The 25,453-nt window shown below is 35.3% G+C and overlaps 1 protein-coding gene across 3 annotated transcripts in view; it reads left to right on the forward strand.

Moving 5' to 3' along the window:
* KIAA1328 (KIAA1328 ortholog) overlaps positions 1-25,453 on the forward strand; it is a 375,101-nt gene that overhangs the window by 290,620 nt on the left and 59,028 nt on the right. The gene's annotated exons all lie outside the window — the stretch shown is intronic.

A 25,453-nucleotide genomic window follows, 5' to 3' on the forward strand; every position in this document is an offset into this window, starting at 1 on the left:
TTCTTTCTCTCTCTCTCTTTTCTTTTACAGCCACACCTGTGGCATATGGAAGTTCCCAGGCTAGTGGTCAGAGCTACGGCTGCAGGCCTTCCCACAGCCAGGGCAACACCAGATCTGAGCTGCATCTGCAACCCACGCCACAGCTTGCGGCAAATGCCAGATCCGTAACCCACTGAGCATGGCCAAGGATTGAACCCATGTCCTCCAGACACTACATTGGGTTCTTAACCCACTGAGCCACAATGAGAACTCCTCCATTTCCATTTTCTACTCTAATCCATACCACCACCATTTCCATCTAGAATATTGCAGTTGTGTCCTGACCGATGTTCCTTTTTCTACTTGTAACTCTTACAACCCACCCTTCTAAAAATCATGTCAGTCCTCTGCTTGAAACCTTCTACCGGCTTCCAATCATACTTGGAATACAAACCCTAAGGCCCTACAGTTTACATGATATGGTCATTGCACACCTCTCCGACCTCACTGTAAATAGCTATTACTCTGCTTAGAACGTTCCAAACATAGTAGCCCTGCAGTTCCTCGAATATGCTGAACTTATTTTCACTCCAGTCCTCTTGTACTTGCAGTTTTCTCTGCCTAGAATAGTCTATCCCTAGATTCTTACATGATTGGCTTCTCACTCATCAAGGAAAAAGCAGTCGACTGTCACTTCTCATTCTGTATGTTAGCAAAAATTAAAGAGTGATAACACCCATGCTTATAGAGCTGCAGGGAAAATGACAAAATGCATGTCTGGTGAAAATAGAAGTTATTTTATATAGCAAGCTGACTCTACAGTTAAAATTGAAAATATAGAACTGAATGAAGGTAAAAACACAACATATTAAAACTTATGGGATGCAGCCGAAAAGATAGTTTAGAGGGAATCTTATAGATGTTATTTAGTCCTTTTCCTTCCATAGAACTTTGGAAACTGAAATCTGTGTTATAGGAGAAATAATGGAAGAAATCAAGTACATTTAACCCCAACCTGTTAAACGACAACTTCTGTGGATGGGGCCCAGGAATATGTATTTTCAGAAAGCTCCCAGGAGATTCTGATGACTAGTTTGGGAACCAACTAGACAGAATCTTTTCTATGCTCACATTGTGCTTGTTGTGTAAATTACTTTGTAATTCTTACGTGCCCTGCTATAATATAACTGATGTTCAGTAAACATTTTATTACAATGCTCTTGTCATTATCTTTAGCAAATAGTTCTTTCTTTTTTTATGGCCTCTGGAGATTCAAAGTCAAAAGCAAATTGCCTTTGCTTTCCAGAGCAGGTATATGCCAAACATGGCTGAGTAGTGCCTTCTGAATTCAACCTTTTGAACCATTGTTTCTCATCCCTTGATTTTATGCTTGCAAAGACTGTGAGCAATGTAAAAGGAGCTTGCATCTCTAAATGAATGAACTAATAGACATAATAAGCTGTCATGATTTGTTTTTTGTGGCCAAGTGGTTATTATATATTCATACTTTGCAATTCACTGCTCCTACCTCTCACTTTTCTCTAACAAGCGATTAGCATGACACCTAGTAGTGAGTTTTTTAATGAAACACACTACATAGAAGCCTTTTTACAAAACAGCACAACTCAACAGAGACCAATTTTAAATTTTAGCACAATGAAAAACTATGGTTCATTTGGTAACTATTCAGTAATGCCAATAGCAACAAATGGTATATGAGAAAAACATGCAAAGGACTGTCTTTGTGTAAATTATATATATAACTATTAACATTAAGGTAGCATGATTGATTTCCTTTGAACTAGTCACACTGGGGTAATTAAAGGCTTTCATTTTATCCTTATTCTCTGGGGCTTTTCACATTGTTGGAGGGTTCTGGGTCAAATGGGTGCCAGGGCATGGCCCATACAAACTATAATAAAACCACAATTTTATAGCTCAAAGCTGGCCGCTCTAATTATGGGTCCTTTTAAGTGTTTTCTTTAAAGCTCTCTAAAATGTTATTTTTTTCTTTCTGCCTAGCTTTCTATTTATTACATTCTCATTTACTTCAGTGGGTGATGGTTCTATGAGTAGGACCCACTGGAAAAAAAAAAAAAAAAAGGATTTGAAAATTGCTATTCATTTCCCCAAAGCTTCCTGCTATCAATGGTAGTGAGCCAGTTCTAAGACCCCTGTAGTGGAGAATGGTGTGTATATACTTATGGTCATATTAAGTGTATGAAAACATGAAAGATCTTGTAGCATGCTGATGTGCCCAAGATTTTTACAGAAAGTTTATTGATTCTGAGTCTCACACTACCAGTTTGGTTGTCCTCTTATGTAATAATCAAAGCCTTGGAGGGATATTCTTTGTCCCAATGAGGAGGCCTATTGATGGCCTCATGCTCCTTGATATTACTCAGCAGTCAGACCCCAAAACACATGATTCTATGCATGCCGGAAAATTTGTTATTTTTTGTAATGATTGCTGATCAGACAAGGTTAATGTGAGTTTCATAAATGGGCAGAAGGGAAGGGCAAATTGGAATGGCAAATTTGTTTATTTGAAGGCAAGTTTACTTTCTTTTAATAAACAGAGAATAGGAATTCCATTTAATGTAAATGATACAGTCTCATCTTGGAAACTTTGAACGGTATTTTCTTTTTTTTTTTTTTTTTTTTTGTCTTTTCTAGGGCCGCACCCGCGGCATATGGAAGTTCCCAGGCTAGGGGTCTAATCAGAGCTGTAGCCACTGGCCTACACCAGAGCCACAGCAATGCAGGATCCAAGCCGCATCTGCAACCTACACCATAGCTCACGGCAACGCCGGATCCTTAACCCCTGAGCAAGGCCAGAGATCAAACTGGCAACCTCGTGGTTCCTAGTTGGGTTCATTAACCACTGTGCCACGATGGGAGCTCCTGAATGGTATTTTTGAAGTTTATCACAAAACTTTTAAGAATGCAGGAGCAGGATTTCCTATTGTGGCTCAGGAGATTAAGAACCCAACACAGTATCTGTGAGGATTCAGATTCGATCCCTGGCCACACTCAGTGTGTTAAGGAGCCGGTGGCATTGTTGCAAGTTGCCGCATAGGTTAACGATGCAGCTCAGATCCAGGGTTGCTGTGTCTGTGGCATAGGCAGGTAGTTGCAGCTCTGATTCAACCCCTAGCCCAGAACTTCCATATGCTTCAGGTGAGGACATAAAAAGAGAAAAAACTATTAAAAAAAAAAAAGAATGCAGGAACAGGACTCCTTTTTATACACACTATTATCAGTGGTAAGAGCCAGATGACTTCCTGCTTTGCCTTCTGACCGAAACTTAAGAGCTTCCTGTAATTACTTGAGCATTACTTGAGCATTCATTGTAACTTTATTTACAATAGCCAAAACCTGGAAACTACACAAAAGTCACTCAGTGGGTGAATTGATAAACTGTGGTAAGTCCGTAGAGTAGAATACTACTCAGTACTACCCAGAAATGAAAAGGGATTTTTTTTTTAAGGGCTGCACCTGTGGCATATGGAAGTTCTCAAGTTAGGGACTGAATTGGAGCTGCAGCTGCCAGCCTACACCATAACCACAGCAACATGGAATCTAAGCCACATCTGAGACCTACACTGCAGCTCATGGCAACGAAAGATCTTTAACCCACTGAGTGAGGCCAGGGATTAAACCTGCATCCTCATGGATACTAGTCAGGTTCATAACCCACTGAGCCACAGTGGAACTCCAAAAAAGGATGAAGTATTGATATACACAAAATCTTAAATGAATCTCAGAGATGTTGTGCTGAATAAAAGACGCCAACTTCAAAAAAACAAACAAACCTGAATCCCATTTGATTTTATCTACATGGCATTCCCAAAAAGACAAAACTCAAAACCATTGTGACAGAGAACATAACAGTGGTTGGCAGAGTTATTTTAGGAATGAGAAGAGAGTGTGACTACATAGGAATAATAGAGGGAGTTTTTAAAGGTGATGGAATGATTTTCATTGTGGTGATGATTTTAAGGGTCTACACATCTATAAGTTTCATAGAACCGTGTACCTTACCCCTAGAAGTCAACTTTGCAATATAATAACTTTTTAAATTCAAAACTTTTGCATGAAAATTTTTTCCCACCATTGATTCTCTGGGATCTTTCATATTGGTACCATATTCAAGAACATATTGGTAATTATTTACGTGGATTCATAATTTACCATGCCATATAAAGTAGCAGTTCTTAAATATTCTGATCTCAGGACTCCTTTATACTCTTAAATTTCATGGAGTTCCCCAAAGAGATTTTATATGCATTGTATTTACTTAATGTGGGTTATATATTACTATATGAGAAATGAAAACAAAAATTAAATCTTTATTCATTTAAAAATAATAGTAGTAAACCACTTCATATTGACAGAAATAATATACTTCTGTGAAAACTGTGTTTTCCAAAACAAAAAAAAATTAGTGAAAAGATCACTGCTTCACATTTTTGTGAACCTCTTTAATGTTTGGCTGCTTCCTTACATCTCGTTCTGCATGCAGTATGTTATGATGTCACATGTCACGTACCCTCACTGTACCCTTATGAGAGAATGAAAGTGAAAAAGATAAATAGCATCTGAGTATTTTTGAAAATATTTTTACATTCTCAGACCATACTTTGAGAGCCCCTCCTTTAGAAATAGCAGAAACCTGGGCTGGTCCTCACCTTGCATCTTCAGTAATACTCTGGCTATGTGTTGATTCATTAGACCTTGATTTTCTTTAGGGATATTTTCAACCACAGTCCTTAACTGACCACCATAAGGTTTTTTGTCATTTCCAATAAATTTACTGTTCTTCGGTACCTTGGTTTGGATTAATCTTTATTCTAAAATTTTGTATTATATTCACAATTCATTTGCAGGATGTTTTTTGGTATACTATACATATGTCCTCAGAGTTCCCTGGTGGCACAGAGGGCTAAGGATCTGGTGCTGTCACTGAAACAGCCCAGGTTGCTGCTGGGTTCAGAGTTTTACCAAATTTTTGAAGTTTCATAAGTGAGAAATTAAAATATCGATGATAGATCTGAGCATGACTATAAATGGTCCACAGTGCAAGAAAGGGGCAACAGTTGACTAACTCAGAGTTCTGTTGTTTTCATTCCACCAATGTCTTCCAAATTATAGCCATTTCTTCAGTAGGTGTATGTTGGGCCTCTTCTCTGTGCACACTCCCAAAGAAGGCATTGCTGGGGATGCAGAGAAGAGGGAGGCATGGTATCTGCCCTTAGGAAACTGATAGTATACTGGGCAATCTTCATACTGTTATTTATACCTGTGTTTCTTAGGTTATATTAAACTGACATTTTCATCTTCTCAACTGATGATCTTTTATATACTTTTTTTAAAAGTTCACAAGTTCACATTCTACATTAAAATATGCATTAATTAGCTTTAAAGAACTATTTTCCTTACTGAATACCTTAAAGAAATTCTGAAGGTATTTCTAAGACCAGAGCAATAAAACTCTAAATTAGTTGATGAATACGGCACAGCTTCATCATATCATTCCCTTTCTTTTCTTTTCTTTTCTTTTTGGCTGTGCCTGCAATATATAAAAGTTCCCAAGCCAGGGATCAAACCCAAGCCACAGCTGTGACAACACCAGATTCTTAACCCACTGAGCCACTGGGGAATTTCCCATTCTCTTTTCTTTAACTCTCCCTCAGTTGCTGCTTCTTCTGGAAAAATTAAAATAAAGATATTAGAATTAATGAAATGCCAGCTACGTTCCCTTTGGTGAAGGAGCAAATTAAAATCTAGTGACATATTCAAGTACAAAGTGTATCTTCACCAAAAATGAGGTCTGCCCTAATTTCTAAGTATGTGGTAAGGGTCACATCTTTGTGTAAAGAACTGACCTCTCTCCAGAGTTCATATTTTGAAGTACCCATTGGGCATTACTGCATGGTGGTCCCAGAATGGATCTCAAATCCACTTCTCTTGCATTGGTACTTCATTCACATTCCCTTCCTATTTTCTCAACAATTTGACTAGATCACTTCTTCTTCTCATACATCTTTGGGATCTTTTTCTATATGCTCAAAGATCCCTCTTAAGAAAAAAACAACAAAAATCTTTTATCTTTGCCTTGCCATTAAACCATTGCCCTTTCTTTTCTTTTTTCCAAACTTCTTGACAGCATAACCTACAAATGTCTGTGTCCACTTCCTTATCTTCCCTTTATTTTTCTTCTACTGTATCACTTGGCTAAAACCCTGCCCCCTATGGTAACAATTATTCTTCTATTTTCCGAATCTTTTCACTTCTTTTCAGTCCTCTTGTTAATTGACTTCTCAGCAGCTAGTGACACAGCTAACTTGTCCAATATCTCATCCATTCCCTTGTTTTATTGATACTGTTCTCTTTCTCTGTTTATCTCCCTGTTGCAGATTCTCTGTTGGCTTTTGCTGCCTCTCCCCAGAACATTTTACTGTTTCCTTTGCCTCTGCCTATTGTTTAAATAGTGACAATTCCATCCTCTTCCCACTAATCAATAGATTTCTCTCTGTGGGAAATTTAATTCCTTCTCCTAACTTTAGATCATATCCCTTCGCTGATAACTCTAAAACCTTTATCTCAGGTCGCAGCTTTTCCCTCCTGATGTCCAAACCTGACCTTATAACTGAATGATTATATTATGTAGTCCAAATGACTTACAGGTACCTCAAATTCAAGGTTTTCAGGTACAATCTGTTGATCTCTACCACTGCCCTAATGACCTACTCTTTCTCTCTAATTCTTAGCAATTATACCATCCACTTATTTAGCTAGTTTGTAATAACTTATTGAGCAACTACCATGTACTAGATGTCACTCTAAGTCTTTTAAATAATGCCTCATGTAATAGTAATAGAAATAATAACAATAGAAGCTAATATTTAGGTGGTGTTTATGTACTGGGCACTCTTTTGTGTATCTTACATGTATTAATTCATTTAATCCCCACAATAATTCTACATACTATTATCAACCTCATTTTATAAATGAGGAAATGAGGCTCAGTAACTTTAAGTGATTTGCTTAAGAAATCACATCTATCAGAACTTATAAATAGCTGTCAAGTACCTGGTTCTGTCTGACACCAAAACTAATACACTAAATTATTACAGTGCCCTAACTACTCCTCAGGGTAGGCCATGTACATCTAAGTTCAGGGTTTTCTGCTTGTAAATTACCTATTGTCTTCCACAGACCATTATTATTCCACCCAGCATACCTAAGGGATTTGTCGTCCTTTGGTAAGTAAATTCTTTGCTAAGATGGCCACTACTTTTGGAGCGAAGGACCATGCCAGTGCCTTTGCATTAGTTTACGCTAGTAAATTATCATTTCTTTTTACTGACATTTCTTACCTCATCTCCTTCAGGACCCCCATTCCCTCTTGCAAGCTTCCTGTTACATGTTTTAGCTCTCTGTAGCACTTTGCTTGTATTACATCTTAACACCTGCCACATTATGTATTTATTGTTAAACTATCTATCTCTTCTTGTTTATCTGTAAATAATCAAAGGTGTAGTCATTTATTCCTTTATGTACTCCCACACCTAAACACAGAACTGACACAGAGTAGGCTCTCAGATAATATTTACTGGATATATGCAAATAAAATCTGTAAGGATGATTTTGGAGTGGAAAATACGAAGGTGCTATCAGTATATGGAATATCTCATTTCTGAAAATTTATCCTTTAAGCTCTTTGGTCTCAGAATATTTTTTTCATTAACAAGTCCATCTCTGGAGAATGTGAAGATTTAGTTAGGACATTTAGGAAAATTATTTTTAAGAATTCTAAGCAGCAGGGTTATATGCCATCTGGCTTCACATTCATTGGTAGCCAAGTATGCACAGAAATGGTAACCAGAAACTCACAATGCAAGAAACCATGAGTTCTTTCTTTGGAAGTAGCAGGTGGAATTTAAATACTAGCTTATCAGACCTCCTTTTGCTACTTGAATCACATGGCACATAAGTGGATCCATAATGTTCCATTTACAGACCAAGCAGACCATTTTTGCTAGATTGATTCACTGAGATGAATAGCTAAAACAAGTTAAAATCCATCATCACATCCCTGCATAATTTTAAAATGAATTTAGTTGGTGTTAAATGGACATTTGTTTTTATTGTCTCAAAGATTGGACTTTTCCTCCAGTAAAGCAGAATAATGTATCTATATGGTGTTCTAACTTGAACAGTACATAAAGATTAGTAAATAAAGCCCCATTAAAAATACTTATAATGTGAGTAACATGAGTCCCAATAGCATTTCTAATGTCCATTAATGCTTATTCTGAGGATCAGAGCTCATTTTACTGAGCCATTTAGTCAAACCGTGTGATTATTTAGAAAGTTAATTCATGCATACTAAAATCTAGCTTAAGTAATTCAGAGGGTAGGAGGTAAAACTCTATGGAGACGATAGTCCTTTTTGTTATTTAATGATCAGCCATAATTAACTTGCAAATTTGAAATAATTAGAACAAATTAAAGGTATTTAACTTTGCCTCCCTAAAGAAAAATTCAAATTGCACCAAATGCAGCTTTAAATTATTCAAATCTCAGAGGTCTGGGCTAGATTTTTTTTTATAATGCCTTTTCTATGATGAGAATACCAATCTGCTTTTTGTCAGAAGGCATCCTATCAAGTAATTGTTCTTTGTGTTTAATAAATGACAGCTATTCTTCTTTGTAAAAGTATTCCAATCTCCCAAGACTACATCAGCATTTCCGTGGCATTTTAATTCAATAAAACAAAAGGTTAATGTTTTTCTACTTTTTAAGGAATGCAAATACAAGTGGTATTCAATCGGTCCTGAATGACATTTAAAATTTACCATTCAAGCTCAGACAGACTATCGCGATATGAGAGTTGAGCAAAATAGAAAAGTTCAAGGAGTTTTGGATTATTAGAATTTTATTGAACTTCAAGAAATTGAAAATGATTTTCTCTTTCCCCATCCTAAATCAGAACTACTTAAGGTTTCCCATTTAGTATTTTATAATATTAAATTTTGGAGATCCTGTTCAATAAAAAAATCTTAGTAGCTTAAGAGTGACTTATACAGTGTGGCAGCCCCTAAATGCCTTGAGTTTAACCTCTTCAGCAGTCTTGATTTTGATTTTCATTGCCATTTTAAGACCTCTAACAGATACTAAATAAGAATAGCAGAAAAATTATTTCTCATAATTTCATCATATCATTGAAGGATGTGACCTATGTTAGTCATAGGCCCTTAATGAATTTTGTACACATTTTATCTGGACTGTATGAAATGATAAGAAACACTGATCATCTGACAATTAGGCTTTGACTTTATGGTGCTTCATACACTGAATGAATGGTTTGGAGTATGAGGACAGTTAGTATTTCCTCAGTTTAGTACCTAGTTCTATATGGGTTTGGAAATAAAAATATAGTTATTAATTTTGATATTATCACAGTAAATCTAAAATTTCTTTGATGTCTTTTTTCTACTGATTTAACTTTATTTTTTATGAACTTTATTAAAATTTGTTTGAAATTAAGTTTGATGTATTTCAACAAATGAATATACCTGTGTAACACCCCAATAATAAAAAAAAGTATCCATCACCCCAGAAAGTACTTTGCAGTAGGTGCCCCTATAAACCTCTGGCCCAGGCAACCTATGATCTGATTTCTGTCACTTAAAAAGACCTAAGTAGACATTTTTCCAAAGAAGATATACAGATGGCCAATAGGCACAGGAAAAGATGTTCAACATCTAATTATGAGAGAAATGCAAATCCAAACCACAATGAGGTACCACCTCACACTAGTCAGAATGAGCATCATTAATAAGTCTACAAATAACAAATGTTAGAGAAGGTATAGAGAAAAGGGAACCCTCCTGCACTGTTGGTGGGAATGTAAATTGGTACAACCACTATGGAAAACAGTATGGAGCTACCTCAAAAAATGAATTATAGAACTACTGTATGATCCAGCAGTCCCACTCCTGGACATATATCCAAACAAAACTACAACTCAAAGCGTAAATTCATGCATGCACCCACGTGTTCATAGCAGCACTATTCACAATAGCCAAGACATGGAAACAGCCTTAATGTCCATCACAGATGAATGGATTAAGAAGATGTACAATGGGAGTTCCCGTTGTGGCGCAGTGGTTAACAAATCCAACTAGGAACCATGAGGTTGCGGGTTCGGTCCCTGCCCTTGCTCAGTGGGTTAACGATCCGGCATTGCTGTGAGCTGTGGTGTAGGTTACAGACGCAGCTCGGATCCCACATTGCTGTGGCTCTGGCGTAGGCTGGCAGCTACAGCTCCAATTAGACCCCTAGCCTGGGAACCTCCATATGCCGCGGGAGTGGCCCAAGAAATGGCAAAAAGACAAAAAAAAAAAGAAGAAGATGTACAATGGAATATTACACAGCCATCAAAAGAAATATTGGAATACAACTCAGCCATCAAAAGAAAAATCATGCCATTGGCAGCAATATGGATGCAACTAGAGATGCTCATACTAATTGAAATAAGTCAGAAAGACAAATAGCATATGCTATCACTTATATGTGGAATCTAAAATATGGCACAGATGAACCTATCTACAAAACAGAAACAGATTCCAGACATAGAGAAAAGAGTTGTGGTTGCCAAGGAGGAAGGGAGGAAGTGGGGTGGACAGGGAGTTTGGGGTTAGTAGATGCAAACTATTACATTTAGAATGTTATTAAACACCAAGGCCCTACTGTATAGCACAAGAAACTATATTCAGTCTCTTGGGATAGCACATGATGGAAGATAATATAAGAAAAAGAATGTATATATGACTGGGTCAATTTACTATATAGCAGAAGTTGGCACAACATTGTAAATCAACTATACTTGAATAAAAAATAGAAAGGCAACGCCGAATAGTTATGCTGCAAGCCACACAGGGAGTCCGTGAAAAATAAAATAAAATCATTACAAAAAAATAAATAAATGAAAAGAAGGTATTCGGTGTTTCAAAAAATAATAACTTTGCATGTTCTAAAACTTCATATAAATGAAACCATACAGTACATATGTATCCAGCATCTTTTACTCACCATATATTTTGGAGATTTATGCATGTTGATGCATGTTTCTTTATTTAGTCCATTACTATTTTATTCCTGAGTTCATTGTATAAGTACACCCCAACAAGTTTATCAATTAATTTGTTGATGGACATTTACAGTGTTTCCAGATTTGGGCAGAAAATAAAAAACTGAGCTGCCATAAAACATTTGTGTACAAGTCTTTTGTAGACATATTTTCCATCTTTTAAATAAGTATTATGAGAGTAGAATTATTTTCATATTGAAGGTTTATTCTTAACTATACATGAACCTGCCAAACTATTATACTTTACAATCAATCCCACTACCAAAGTATCAGAATTCTCTTTGCATCATGTCATTGCCAAGGCTTGGTATAGTTAGACTTTCTCATTTTAACCATTTTTGTGGGTGTGAAATGGTATCTCATTGTGGTTTTAATATTGCAATTCTCTACCTAATACTGAACATGTTTTAATGTTGTTACTGGCCATTCATATATCTTCTTTTGCAAAATATCTCTTTGTATCTTTTAATCAGTTTTAATTGGACAAACAACTCAACTATTGAACATAGAATTATTTATATATTTTGGATACAATACCTTCATCTGATACATGTATTGTAAATATTTTCTGCCAGTGTGTGACTAGCTCTTTTTTCCTTAATAGTGTTTTTGAAGAGAAGGACTTTTTCATGATGAAAGTTAAAAAAAAATTTTCTCACGGGAGTTGTGTGGGGGTTTTTTAATATATTTAAGTCTGCAATCCATTTCAAACACATTTTTGTGTGTGGTGTGAGGTAGGGCTCAAGGTGCACTTTTTTCCTCTATGGATATCCCATTATTCTAGCAACATTTGTTGAAAAAAACTATTTCTTCATTGAATTACCTGATGCCTTTTCAAAACGTATGTGAACACACATTTGTGGATTTCAATTCCATTTATCTATATCCATTGTTTTCTGTATACCATTTACCTGTCAATGTCACATGCTCTGGATTACTTTAACTTGATAGGAAATCTTGAAATTAGTTCATGTAAGCCTTCCAACTTTTTTTCTTATTGAAAATTATTTTAGCTACTCCAATTTCTTTTTTTACATTTTAGGTTCAGTTTATCAAATTCTGTTAAGGAAGTGAAATCATGATTAAATCAACTTTGCAAGCAGTAACATCCTAAAAATATTGTTTTCCAATCCATGAACATGTTATATGTCTCCATTTATTTAGATCTTTAAAAATTTAACTCAGTTATATTATGTAGTTTTTGGTGTGATGAGCTTAAGCTTATTTCATTGAATTTATTAGTAATATATACAAAGAGCATTGATTTTTTTAAAATATTTACCTTATATACTACAGTCTTACTAAAGACTAGGGCATGCTTAGGGGTTTTTTGGTTTGTTTTTGGTTTTTGTGGGGATTTTTTGGTAGCGTCCTTAGGATTTTCAAGTTCATAGTAATATTTTCCACGAGTAATAACAGTTTTATTTATGGCTTTCCAAGCTTTATGTCTTTGATTCTTTAACTAACTGCACTGGCTAGAACTTTCAATATAATATTGAATAGGAGTGATTAAAGGAAACATCTTTGCCTTATTCTCAAGAAAAAGGAATTCAGTAATTCACCAACAAATATAACAAAGTATAGATTTTTGGTAGGTGCCCTTTATCAGATTAAAACAAATTCCCTTTTTTTATGTGAACACTTTTATAGTTTTTGATACATGTTGCCAAATTACATTCCAGAAGGTTTGTAGCCATTTATAAACTGTAGGACTAACAATATATAACTAAATTTTCTTGTTAAAATAACTTTCCTTTTATTCCTACTTTGCTGAATTATTTTTCAGAATTTTGTCAGATGCTTTTCTAATATTTATCAATACGATAATATAGTTTTAGCACCTTTATTCTTCTAAGGTGATGATTTACATGAATTTATTTTTTAATATTAAGCCAGCATTACATTTTGGAAAAATACTCATTTGGCCATGATGTAATAGTATATTATATATTGCTGGATTTGATTTCTTAATATTTTGTTGAGGATTCTTATGTCTGTGTTCATGAGGAATACTAGTTTGTAATATTACTTTAGTATAATAATCAGGTTATGCTATCACAAGGTAAGATAGAATGAATTGAGAAGATTTCCCTTCTGTTTACTGACAGTTTGTGTAAGGCTGGTAACATTTCTTACTTAAACATGATAAAATATACCGGTGAAACTATCAGATTGGTTTTTGTTGTAGGGGTATTTTGATTATAAATCAGCTTAATAGACATTAGGCTACTCATACATTTCCTGTTTCTTCTTGAGTCAGTTTTAACAAAGTATATTTTTCAAGAAACATGTATATTTCATTTCATCTTAGCTATTGAATATTGTAGCATTAAGTTGTTCATGAGATAGCTGTAATATTCTTTCACTGTCTGTAAAATCCTCTCTGATTCCTGATATTCCTGAACTGAGCTTTCTCTTTTTCTTAGTTTTTCTTGGATTAGAAGTTTATAAATTTTATTAATATTTTCTTTTTGGGTTTTTTTTTTTGGTCTTTTGTCTTTTTAGGGCCGCACCCGCAGCATATGAGGTTCCCAGGCTGGGGGTCCAGTCAGAGCTGTAGCTGCCAGCCTACACAACGGCCACAGCAGTGGGGGATAAGAGATATGTCTGCGGCTCACACCACAACTCACGGCAACGTTGGATCCTTAACCCACTAAGCAAGGCCAGGGACGCATCCTCATGGATACTAGTCGGGTTCATTAACCACTGAGCCATGATGGGAATTCCTATTAATATTTTCTAAGGGCCAACTTTTGCGTTTCTTTTGTGTTTCTATTGTTGTCTCTTTTATGGATTTCTGCCCTTTATGTTTCCTTCTTTTTTTTTTTTGTCTTTTGTTGTTGTTGTTGTTGCTATTTCTTGGGCCGCTCCCGCGGCATATAGAGGTTCCCAGGCTAGGGGTTGAATCAGAGCTGTAGCCACCGGCCTACGCCAGAGCTACGGCAACGCGGGATCCGAGCCGCGTCTGCAACCTACACCACAGCTCACGGCAACGCCGGATCGTTAACCCACTGAGCAAGGGCAGGGACCGAACCCGCAACCTCATGGTTCCTAGTCGGATTCGTTAACCACTGCGCCATGACGGGAACTCCTATGTTTCCTTCTTTCTACTTGCTTTATATCTAACTTGCTCTTCTATTTCTAGCTTCATAAATGTAATATTATATAACTGATTTTAAACTTTTCTAGTAAAGGCATTTAATTTACCTATAAGCATTTAGTCTTATGTTCCTCTAATCTTGATATATTTTCATTAATTTCAAAAATTTTATTAATTTCCCTTGTATTTATTTTTGACCCATAAGTTATTTAGAAAAATGTTAGAGCTTCCAAATACTTGAGATTTTTCTAGATTACCTTGGTTTTTTATTTTTAATTTAACTCTCTTGTGATTATATACTTTGTAAGCAATTATTCTTTTGAAATGTATTGAAATTTATTTTTTCTGTTATGTATTTTTTTATTTTTTTTATTACTCAAATGAATTTATCACATCTGGACTTGTATAATGATCATAACAATCTGATTTCACAGGATTTCCATCCCACAGCCCAAAAATTTATTTTATGACTCAACATATGATTTATCTTGGTTAGTATCCCATGTGCATCCTTAAGTATTTGTATTCTGCTATTGAGTGTTCTGTATATGTTGGTGTAAATCAAATTGACCAATAATGGTGTTGTTCAATTCTTCCAGAGCCTACTGAATTTTTGTCTTTTTTTTTTTTTTTTTTTTTTTGCTGTCAATGGATAACAAAGAGATGTGAAAGTCTCCAAATATGATTGTGAATTTTTCCACTTTTTACCTTTTATCTGTTTTGCTATGTGTATATTCAAACTGTTTTAGATGCATATATATTTAGAACTATTATGTTGACTGATGATTGGCCTCTTTAATCATGAGAAAATATTTTAATTATGTTGAAATGTTTCTGTCTCTAGTTTGACTTTTTTTTCCTCAAGATCTACTTTATTTGATATCATATAATCACTCTAGCCTTCTATGTGTGTAGTTTGCATGGCTTATCTCCTTCCATCCTTCTGTGTCAATCTACCTATTTTAAATTTAAAGTATGACTCTAGGAAACAACATAGGGCTTGGGTTTGCATTTTTTTTTCCTATTATGACAATCTTTCATTTGATTTGAGTGTTTAATTCATTTTAATTATTGATAGTATTGGGTTCAAGTCTTAACATTTTGCTTTTTCTTTTTTCCTTCCTGTTAATGACATCTACTCTTTGTTCCTCTATTTGCCTTTTTTACTTTTTTGGGGGGATGGGAAGGGGAGAAAAATAAAAATTTTTTATTTTAATTCTTCTAAAATTTTACTAGCTATCCCTCTTTGCATTTCCTTTAGTGATTTCTGTAGGAATTATAATATGCTTTCCTAACTTGTTAAAAAGTCTGTATGATACTAATATTGTGCCATTTTGTATAAGCTATAAGAACTTTTATATTTTATATTTACCTCCCCATTCTGTGCTATTATTTTCATATATATTACAGTTCAGTCCATTATGAATCCCATACTTTAAACATTTATATAACTTTTAAGAACATTAAGGAAGAATAAGAAAATGCAAACTTTTATGTTTATTCACATATCACTATTTTTCTTATTAATGATTTTTATTTTTTTCCATTATAGTTGGTTTACAGTGTTCTGTCAATTTCTACTGCCCGGCAAAGTGACCCAGTCTCTCTCTCTCTCAAACACACACACACACACATACACACATATACATTCTTTTTTTCACATTATTCTCCATCATGTTTCATTATAACTGACTAGATATAGTTCCCTGTGCTATACAGCAGGATCTCATTGCTTATCCATTCCAAAGGCAATAGTTTGCATCTATTAACCCCACATTCCCATTCCATCCCACACCCTCCCCCTTGGCAACCACAAATCTATTCTCCAAGTCCATGAGTGTCTTTTCTGTGGAAAGGTTCATTTGCATATAGGCACTATTTCTTTTTTTTTCCATATTTCCTTCTGTTTATTTTGTTATTTTTTTTTACCAATTCATTTTATTTTTAAGATGATTTTAAAGTTTTATTATTATGAACACTGCTACTCCATGTAGACATTCTTTACCACTCAAACTTACAGAATTAAACCAATTCTTTTTTTTCCCCCCACTGTAAAGAAAGGGGATCAAGTTATCCTTACATGTATACATTACAATTACATTTTTTTCCCCAACCCTTTGTTCTGTTGCAACATGAGTGTCTAGACAAAGTTCTCAATACTACTCAGAAGCATCTCCTTGTAAATCTATTCTAAGTTGTGTCTGATAAGTCCAAGCTCCCGATCCCTCCCACTCCCTCCCCCTCCCATCAGGCAGCCACAAGTCTCTTCTCCAAGTCCATGATTTTCTCTTCTAAGGAGATGTTCATTTGTGCTGGATATTAGATTCCAGTTATGAGTGATATCATATGGTATTTGTCTTTGTCTTTCTGGCTCATTTCACTCAGGATGAGAGTCTCTAGTTCCATCCATGTTGCTGCAAATAGCATTATGTCATTCTTTTTTATGGCTGAGTAGTATTCCATTGTGTATATATACCACATCTTCTGAATCCAATCATCTGTCGATGGACATTTGGGTTGTTTCCATGTCTTGGCTATTGTGAATAGTGCTGCAATGAACATGCGGGTGCACGTGTCTCTTTTAAGTAGAGTCTTGTCCAGATAGATGCCCAAGAGTGGGATTGTGGGGTCATATGGAAGTTCTATGTATAGATTTCTAAGGTATCTCCAAACTGTTCTCCATAGTGGCTGTACCAGTTTACACTCCCACCAACAGTGCAGGAGGGTTCCCTTTTCTCCACAGCCCCTCCAGCACTTGTTATTTGTGGATTTATTAATGATGGCCATTCTGACTGGTGTGAGGTGGTATCTCATGGTAGTTTTGATTTGCATTTCTCTTATAATCAGCGATGTTGAGCATTTTTTCAGGTGTTTGCTGACCATCTGTATATCTTCTTTGGAGAAATGTCTATTCAGGTCTTTTGCCCATTTTTCCATTGATCGATTGGCTTTTTTGCTGTTGGGTTGTATAAGTTGTTTATATATTCTAGAGATTAAGCCCTTGTCTGTTGCATCATTTGAAACTATTTTCTCCCATTCTGTAAGTTGTCTTTTTGTTTTCTTTTGGGTTTCCTTTGCTGTGCAAAAGCTTTTCAGTTTGATGAGGTCCCATGGGTTTATTTTTGCTCTAATTTCTATTGCTCTGGGAGACTGACCTGAGAAAATATTCATGATTTTGATGTCAGAGAGTGTTTTGCCTATGTTTTCTCCTAGGAGTTTGATGGTGTCCTGTCGTATATTTAAGTCTTTCAGCCATTTGGAGTTTATTTTTGTGCATGGTGTGAGGGTGTGTTCTAGTTTCATTGCTTTGCATGCAGCTGTCCAGGTTTCCCAGCAATGCTTGCTGAATAGACTTTCTTTTTCCCATTTGATGTTCTTGCCTCCCTTGTCAAAGATTAATTGACCATAGGTGTCAGGGTTTATTTCCGGATTCTCTATTCTGTTCCATTGGTCTGTCTGTCTGATTTGATACCAGTACCACACTGTTTTGATGACTATGGCTTTGTAGTATTTCTTGAAGTCTGGGAGAGTGATGCCTCCTGCTTGGTTTTTGTTTCTCAGGATTGCTTGGGCGATTCTGGGTCTTTTGTGGTTCCATATAAATGTTTGGATTGTTTGTTCTAGTTCTGTGAAAAATGTCCTGGGTAATTTGATAGGGATTGCATTGAATCTGTAGATTGCTTTGGGTAGGATGGCCATTTTTACAATATTGATTTTTCCAATCCAGGAGCATGGAATATCTTTCCATTACTTTACATCTTCTTTGATTTCTTTGATTAAAGTTTTATAGTTCTAGGCATATAGGTCCTTTACCTCTTTGGTCAGGTGTATTCCGAGGTATTTGATTTTGTGAGGTGCAATTTTAAAAGGTATCGTATTTTGTATTCCTTTTCTAATATTTCGTTGCTGGAATACAGAAATGCAACTGACTTCTGAATGTTAATCTTATATCCTGCTACTTTGCTGAATTTATTAATCAGTTCAAGGAGTTTTTGGGTTGAGTCCTTAGGGTTTTCTATGTATAGTATCATGTCGTCTGCATACAATGACAGTTTGATCTCTTCTCTTCCTATATGGATGCCTTTTATTTCTTTGGTTTGTCTAATTGCTGTGGCTAGGACTTCCAAAACGATGTTGAAGAGCAGTGGTGAGAGTGGGCATCCCTGTCTTGTTCCAGATTGGAGTGAGAAGGCTTTCAGTTTTTCCCCATTGAGGATTATATTTGCTGTGGGTTTCTCATAAATGGCTTTGATTATATTCAGGAATGTTCCCTCTATACCCACTTTGGCGAGAGTCTTGATCATGAATGGATGTTGAACTTTGTCAAATGCTGTTTCTGCGTCTATTGAGATGATCATATGATTTTTTACTTTTCTTTTGCTAATGTGGTGCATGATGCTGATTGATTTGCATATGTTGAACCATCCTTGTGAACCTGGGATGAACCCTACCTGGTCATGGTGTATAATTTTTTTGATATGTTGTTGGATTCGGTTGGCTAAGATTTTGTTGAGAATTTTTGCATCTATATTCATCAATGATATTTGGCGATAGTTTTCTTTTTTGGTGGTATCTCTGTCTGGTTTTGGAATGAGGGTGATGGTGGCATCATAGAATGTCTTTGGGAGTATTCCTTCTTCTTCAACCTTTTGAACGAGTTTAAGGAGGATGGGCACCAATTCCTCTTTATATGTTTGATAGAATTTGCCTGTGAAGCCATCTGGTCCTGGACTTTTATTTGTAGGGAGTGTTTTTATGGCATCTTCAATTTCATTTCTAGTGATGGGTCTGTTCAGTTGGTCTATTTCTTCTTGATTCAGTTTTGGCAGGCTGTAAGATTCTAGAAAATTGTCCATTTCTTCCAGATTATCAAACTTGTTGCCGTATAGTTGTTCATAGTATTCTCTTATGGTTTTTTATATTTCTGCAGTATCTGTTGTGATTTCTCCTTTTTCATTTATAATTTTGGTTATTTGGGTTCTCTCTCTCCTCTTTTTAGTGAGTCTGGCCAGGGGTGTGTCAATTTTGTTTACCTTTTCAAAGAACCAGCTCTTGGTTTTATTAATTTTCTCTATTGTTTTTTGAGTCTCTATTTTATTGATTTCTTCTTAGATCTTTATAATTTCCTTCCTTCTGCTGACTTTAGGTCTTTTTTGTTCTTCTTTTTCTAGTTCATTTAGGTGGAGGGTTAAGTTGTCAATTTGGGATCTTTCTTCTTTTTTGAGAAAGGCCTGTATTGCTGTAAATTTCCCTCTGAGCACCGCTTTCGCAGCATCCCATAGATTTTGAGCGGTTGTGTCTTCATTATCATTTGTTGCAAGGTATTTTTTAATTTCCTTCTTGATTTCCTCATTGACCCATTGGTTTTTTAGTAGCATGTTGTTTAGTGTCCATGTAGTAGATTTTTTCTCTTTCCTTTTCCCATGGTTGATTTCTAATTTCATGGCATTGTGGTCAGAGAAGATACTTGAGATAATTTCTATGCTCCTCAATTTATTGAGGTTAGCTTTGTGTCCCAATATGTGGTCGATTCTTCAGAATGTTCCATGAACATTTGAGAAGAATGTGTATTCTGCTTTTTTGGATGTAGTGTCCTGAATGTATCAATTAAGTCTACCTTTTCTATTGTTTCCTTTAGGATCTCTGTTGCTTTATTGGTTTTCTGTCTAGAGGATCTGTCCATTGATGGTGAGGGGGGTATTACAGTCTCCTACTATGATTGTATTCTCATCAATATCTCCCTTTATGTCTGTTAATATTTGTTGTATGTATCTGGGTGCTCCTGTATTTGGGGCATATATGTTGACGATAGTAACATCCTCTCCTTGGATGGATCCCTTAATCATTAAGTAGTGTCCTTCTTTGTCTTTCTTTATGTCTTTTGTTTTAAAGTCTATTTTGTCTGTTATGAGTGTTGTGACTCCTGCTTTTCTGTCGTGTCTATTGGCGTGAAATATTTTTCCCCACCCTTTCACTTTCAATCTATATGTATCCTTTGTCCTAAGGTGAGTTTCTTGTAGGCAGCATATTGAAGGTTTTTTTTATAGGCACTATTTCTGATGTTCTTCGTTTCTTTCTATAGATCCAGGTTTCCATCTGATATCATTTTATCTCAACCTAAAATAAAATTTTTTACTGTTTTTGTTTGTCAGAAAATATTGTTTCTCCTTCATTTTGGATGGATATTTTTATGAGCAGAGTTGTGGGATAACACTTTTTTTTTCTTTTAGCACTTTAACGATATTGTTCTACTAGCTTCTGACTTTCATTGTTCTTATGAGATGTTAACTGGCAATCTTATTCTGTATATAATTGACAGTTTTCTCTGGTTGTTTGCAAGATTATCTTTGGTTTTCAGCAGTTTGACTGTGATCTTTGAGTCAGAGTTTTTCATCTAATTTGGGAAATATTCTGCCATTTTTTCTTTAACATTTTTTTTTTCAAATATACTTTCCTACCCCATTCTTAGTCTCTTCTTCTGCAACTTGTTATTTTTGTTAGGCAGCTTAACATTGTCTTTACATTCTCTGAGACTCTTACCAGTTTTCTTCAGTCTTTTTTTCCCCTTTCTTCAAATTGGGTCACTTCTCTTGATTCTGCCATAGAATTCACTTACTATTTAACTTTTCATCTCCATTTTCCAACTGGTATTTCAGTCACTATAATTTTCAGCCGTAGAGTTCCTATCTAGCACTTTTTTAGAACTTCTGTCTCTGTGTGCTGAGACTGCCTATCTTTTCACTCATTAAAAACATGGTTGCCTTTATGTCCACCAATGTATTTATAATAGTTGATTTTAAAAAGTCTTTATCTGGTAAGTCCACCATTTGGGGCATCTTTTGATTGATTTTAAATAACTGATTTTTTTTCTTTACTATGGATCACTTTTTTTTCTTTTTTGTCTGACAATTTATATTATACTCTGGGTAATATGTATTATATATAGATGATACATTTAGAGATGTGGATTTTATTACCATTCTCTAAAGAATGGTGATTTTTCTCTCTCAGCAATTTAATTACCTCCTATTCACCTTGAACTTTGATAGGTTTTGTCATATGCTTTGTAGAGGTCAGATGTCTGGAAAGCCCGAGGTGGTTTTCCAAACCCCTCTAAATTGGTAAGACTCAGTCTCCAAACTCTTTTGTTCCTGTGTATTTTCTCATAACTTGATTTCAGACTTTGTTACAGGTTTACAGTAAGCCTTTGTCCACATCAGTGCCAGGACATTTAACTTCTCCCAACTTTGCCTAGTTTGTATTATTTCTGTATTTATATTTTACTTTCAACATTGTAGCAGCCATTCTTAGGGCAGTGAAAAACAAAATAAACAGTAGCAAAAAATCTGTAAAGCTAAAAGTTGACTTTTTGAAAATGTAAATGAAATCAATAAGCCTTTTCATGATGATCAACCTAATATAGAGGGAAAAACAAATTACCAGTATCAGGAATGGAAAAGAAAATCTCACCATAGATTCTAACAATTATTTTTAAAGTAATTAAGGAATATTATGAACAAGTTTTGCAAGTACATTTGACAACTTACCTTTTCTCCATATCCTCACTCAAATTTTTTATTTATTGTCTTTTTGCTGATAGCCATTCTGACAGATGTGAAATGATATCTCACTGTAGTTTTAACTTGCATTCCTCTGATGATTAGCAATGTCTTTTCATGTGCCTGTGGCTATCTGTATATCTTCTTTGGAAAAATATCTTTTCAGGTCTTCTGCCCATTTTTTAATTGGGTTGTGTTTTTTAAATATTGAGTCGTATGAGATGCTTATGTATTTTGAATATTAACCCTTTATCAATCATATCATTTGCAAATATTTTCTCCAGCTTTGCTGTTCAAAAGCTTTTAAATTTAATCAGCTCCCACTTATTCATTTTTGCTTTATTTCCTTTGTATTAGAAGACAGATCCAAAAAAATATTGCTGTGATTTATGTCAAAGAGTGTTCGCCTATGTTTTCCTCTAAGAGTTTTATGGCTTCCAGTCTTACATTTAGGTCTTTAATCCATTTTGAGTTTATTTTCGTATATGGTATAAAGACATTTTCTATTCCATTCTTTTACATGTAACTGCCCAGTTTTCCCAACATCACTTATTGAAGAGACTGTCTTTTCCCCATTGTATATTCTTACCTCCTTTGTCATAGATAAATTGACCATAAATGCATGGGTTTGTTTCTGGGCTGTCTGTTCTGTTCCATTGATATATGTGGGTTTTTTTTTTTTTTTTTTGGCCAGTACCCCACTGTTTTGATTCCTGTAGATTTGTAGTATATTCTGAAATCTAGGAGCATGATACCTCCAACTTTGTTCCTTTTTTTCCTTAAGATTGCTTTGGCAATTCAGATTCTTCTGTGGTTTCATATGAATTTTAGGGTTATTTGCTCTAGTTCTTTGAAAAATGTTATGAGTATTTTGATAGGAATTGCATTGAATTTGTAGATTGCCTTGGGTAGTATGGTCAATTTAACAGTATGAGTTCTTCCAATCCATGAACACGGTATGTTTTTCCATCTGTTTGTGTGTCTTCAATTTCTTTTGTCAATGTCTTATAGTTTTCCAAGTACAGATCTTTTACCTCCTTAGTGGGTTTATTTCTAGGTATTTTATTCTTTTTGATATGATTGGTGAATGGAGTTGTTTTCTTAATTTCTCTTTCCGATAGTTCATTGTTAATGATTAGAAGTGCAGCCAATATCTGTATACTAATTTTTATCCTGCAACTTTACCAAATTCATTGATAAGCTGTAGTGTCATCAGTCAGAATTTTCAATGTATGGCGTTTTGTCATCTGCATTTTAATGGGTGAATAATATGCCTTGTCATCAACTATCATCGTTTATTTACTCATTCTCTTATTAGATGATATTTGCCTTCAACTTTTCACTATTATAATAACTCTGCAAAGACCATTTGTAAACAAATATTCATTTGCTATTGTTTATGTAATTCTGTAGTATAATCTCTTAAAAGTGATGCAGACACCTTATGCACCTAAAATGGAGAAATTACATTTATTATGCCTTTCAGAAACAAATAGCTTAAAGCTCTCTCATACACATTTTACTCTCTTGATTTCACCCTGGACAGAATTGCTTGTGAGTTAAAATTACACTAAGCACCTGATGTTTTTCTGTTACCTTCCTAATTTTTCATAACCCCTGAAAAACATACTCTTTTGCAAGTATACCTGTTCTAGAAAGGTCAGGATGTGAAAACCTGGAAGACCACCAGGACTATGCTGCAATCTCCTGATGCCAGCTCCAATGACTACAGTTTTACAAAAGAAAGAATGTGTGCCTGTCCTAACCCTGCTAACCTTATTTTTCTCCTTTAATACCATAAAACATCGTTCAGTTTTCCCCCAAAGGAGGGCACAGTCTTTAAGGCCTTAGCAGCCGTGACCTCCTTTGTCTGTCAAAGCAATAAAAACTCTTTTTCCTTTGCCCAAAACTCTGTCTCTGTATTTCTATTCAGCACCAGTGGGCAGAAATGCATGTATTGGCAACAAAAGTAAAATTATAGGATGGTAGATGCATTTTTATTTTATAGTGACAAATTATTCACAAAGGGGTTATATCCCAGTTTGCAGTTTCTCCAGAACTATATTAAAATCTTGTCCCACACCCTCACTGACACTGAGGATAGCATTTTTCCACTTAAGGGAAGATTTTTGGGTTTTAGGTTTAGGTTTTGATTTTTAATGGAAAATATGGTCTTTTTTGTAATCCTAGGAAAAAATTCATTTGAGAGGAGGAAGAGGAGTTTGTGAATTATAAGAAAAGGAGATGATTGGCAGGCTGTAGTCACAGAGGGCATGAGTCAAAATGGTATTAGAGTATAAGTAAAAGGTGTGTTTTTTCCCTAAGACATTAATAGGAGAATAGTTTATGGGTAAAGTTGGAGATAATTGCAAATGAAAGAAGAAATTTTTTATATAGTCATCTTTATTTCAGGGAAATTAGAAGCTAATTTCCCTGTTGAAATAGAAGATTACCAGGATAGGATTTGGAATAAAGTTACAGACAAACTTCTGTGTAAAATAGAAGGAAGAATTCAGTATTGAGAGTAATCAGCATTTACTAGCCCTGGGAGCTTGGCTAAACTGCAAATGTATGATTTGGGGGAGTCCAGTAGTCTTGGTTACATTAACTTTTCTGTAAGAACAAATGGAAATGTAGCTGTTGGATTTGCCTGGGTTTGGGGCTTCTGCGTTGAGGTGAATTTATCTTACATCCCAAATGATGTAGTTTTATTCTCCCCATTTTCCTGTCCATGAATAGAAGTTACATGAGCTAAGATACGCATCCACTGGTGGCTCTACTTGGGAAAGTGATCTTTGGGTTCTGATAGAAAAATTAAAAAATTAAGCATACAAATTTAATACGTTGCTTTATGCCCATATAAAGCTATACTACTAATAGTTTGTTTCTTTATACCACTCTGAACATAAAGCCATTTAATTTATTGGTTTTTATTAATAAATTATGATGTGAGCAAACATTACGAAAAATTCTGATCCACACAAAAGAAGCCCAGTGACTTTGAAAGGTTTATGTAATTTAAATCTTGGTCGAGGGACACGTGGGACTCATAGTGGATCCAGCAACATTCTATCGGGTTATTCTTATCTAGATATTGCCTCTGCTTCTGGGGAGTTTAAATATCCTAGTTTTAATTTTTTAATTTTTTTATTTATTTAATTTTTTTAGGGCCACAGGTGCAGCATATGGAAGTTCCCAGGCTAGGGGACAAATCAGAGCTATAGCTGCTGACCTACACCACAGCCACAGCAACACCAGATCCGAGTTGCATCTGTGACCTACACCACAGCTCACAGCAACACTGGATCGCTGACCCACTGAGCAGGGCCAGGGATCGAACCCACATCTTCATGGATACTAGTCGGATTCGTTTCTGCTGCGTCACGATGGGAATTCCCATCCTAGTTTTTAGAATATTAATTTTGAATAAGTTATTCTTTTTTCATTTTGATTTTTAACATTGTTTATGATCATGGGGAAGACAAAACTAAAGAATCATGAGTCTGTGGTGAACTTGAAAGGGGCTGATGGAATAGTAGGGGATACACATCATCACAACATTTCTCTCTGAAAAAGAAAATGTTGTAAGAGGAAATGTGCTAATGGTGGGAGGTTTACTAGGGAGAAAAATGTATGTATATGTGTTTATTTTCA

The sequence above is a fragment of the Phacochoerus africanus genome, chromosome 8 (genome assembly GCF_016906955.1).
Source record: "Phacochoerus africanus isolate WHEZ1 chromosome 8, ROS_Pafr_v1, whole genome shotgun sequence".
Lineage (NCBI taxonomy): Eukaryota > Metazoa > Chordata > Mammalia > Artiodactyla > Suidae > Phacochoerus > Phacochoerus africanus.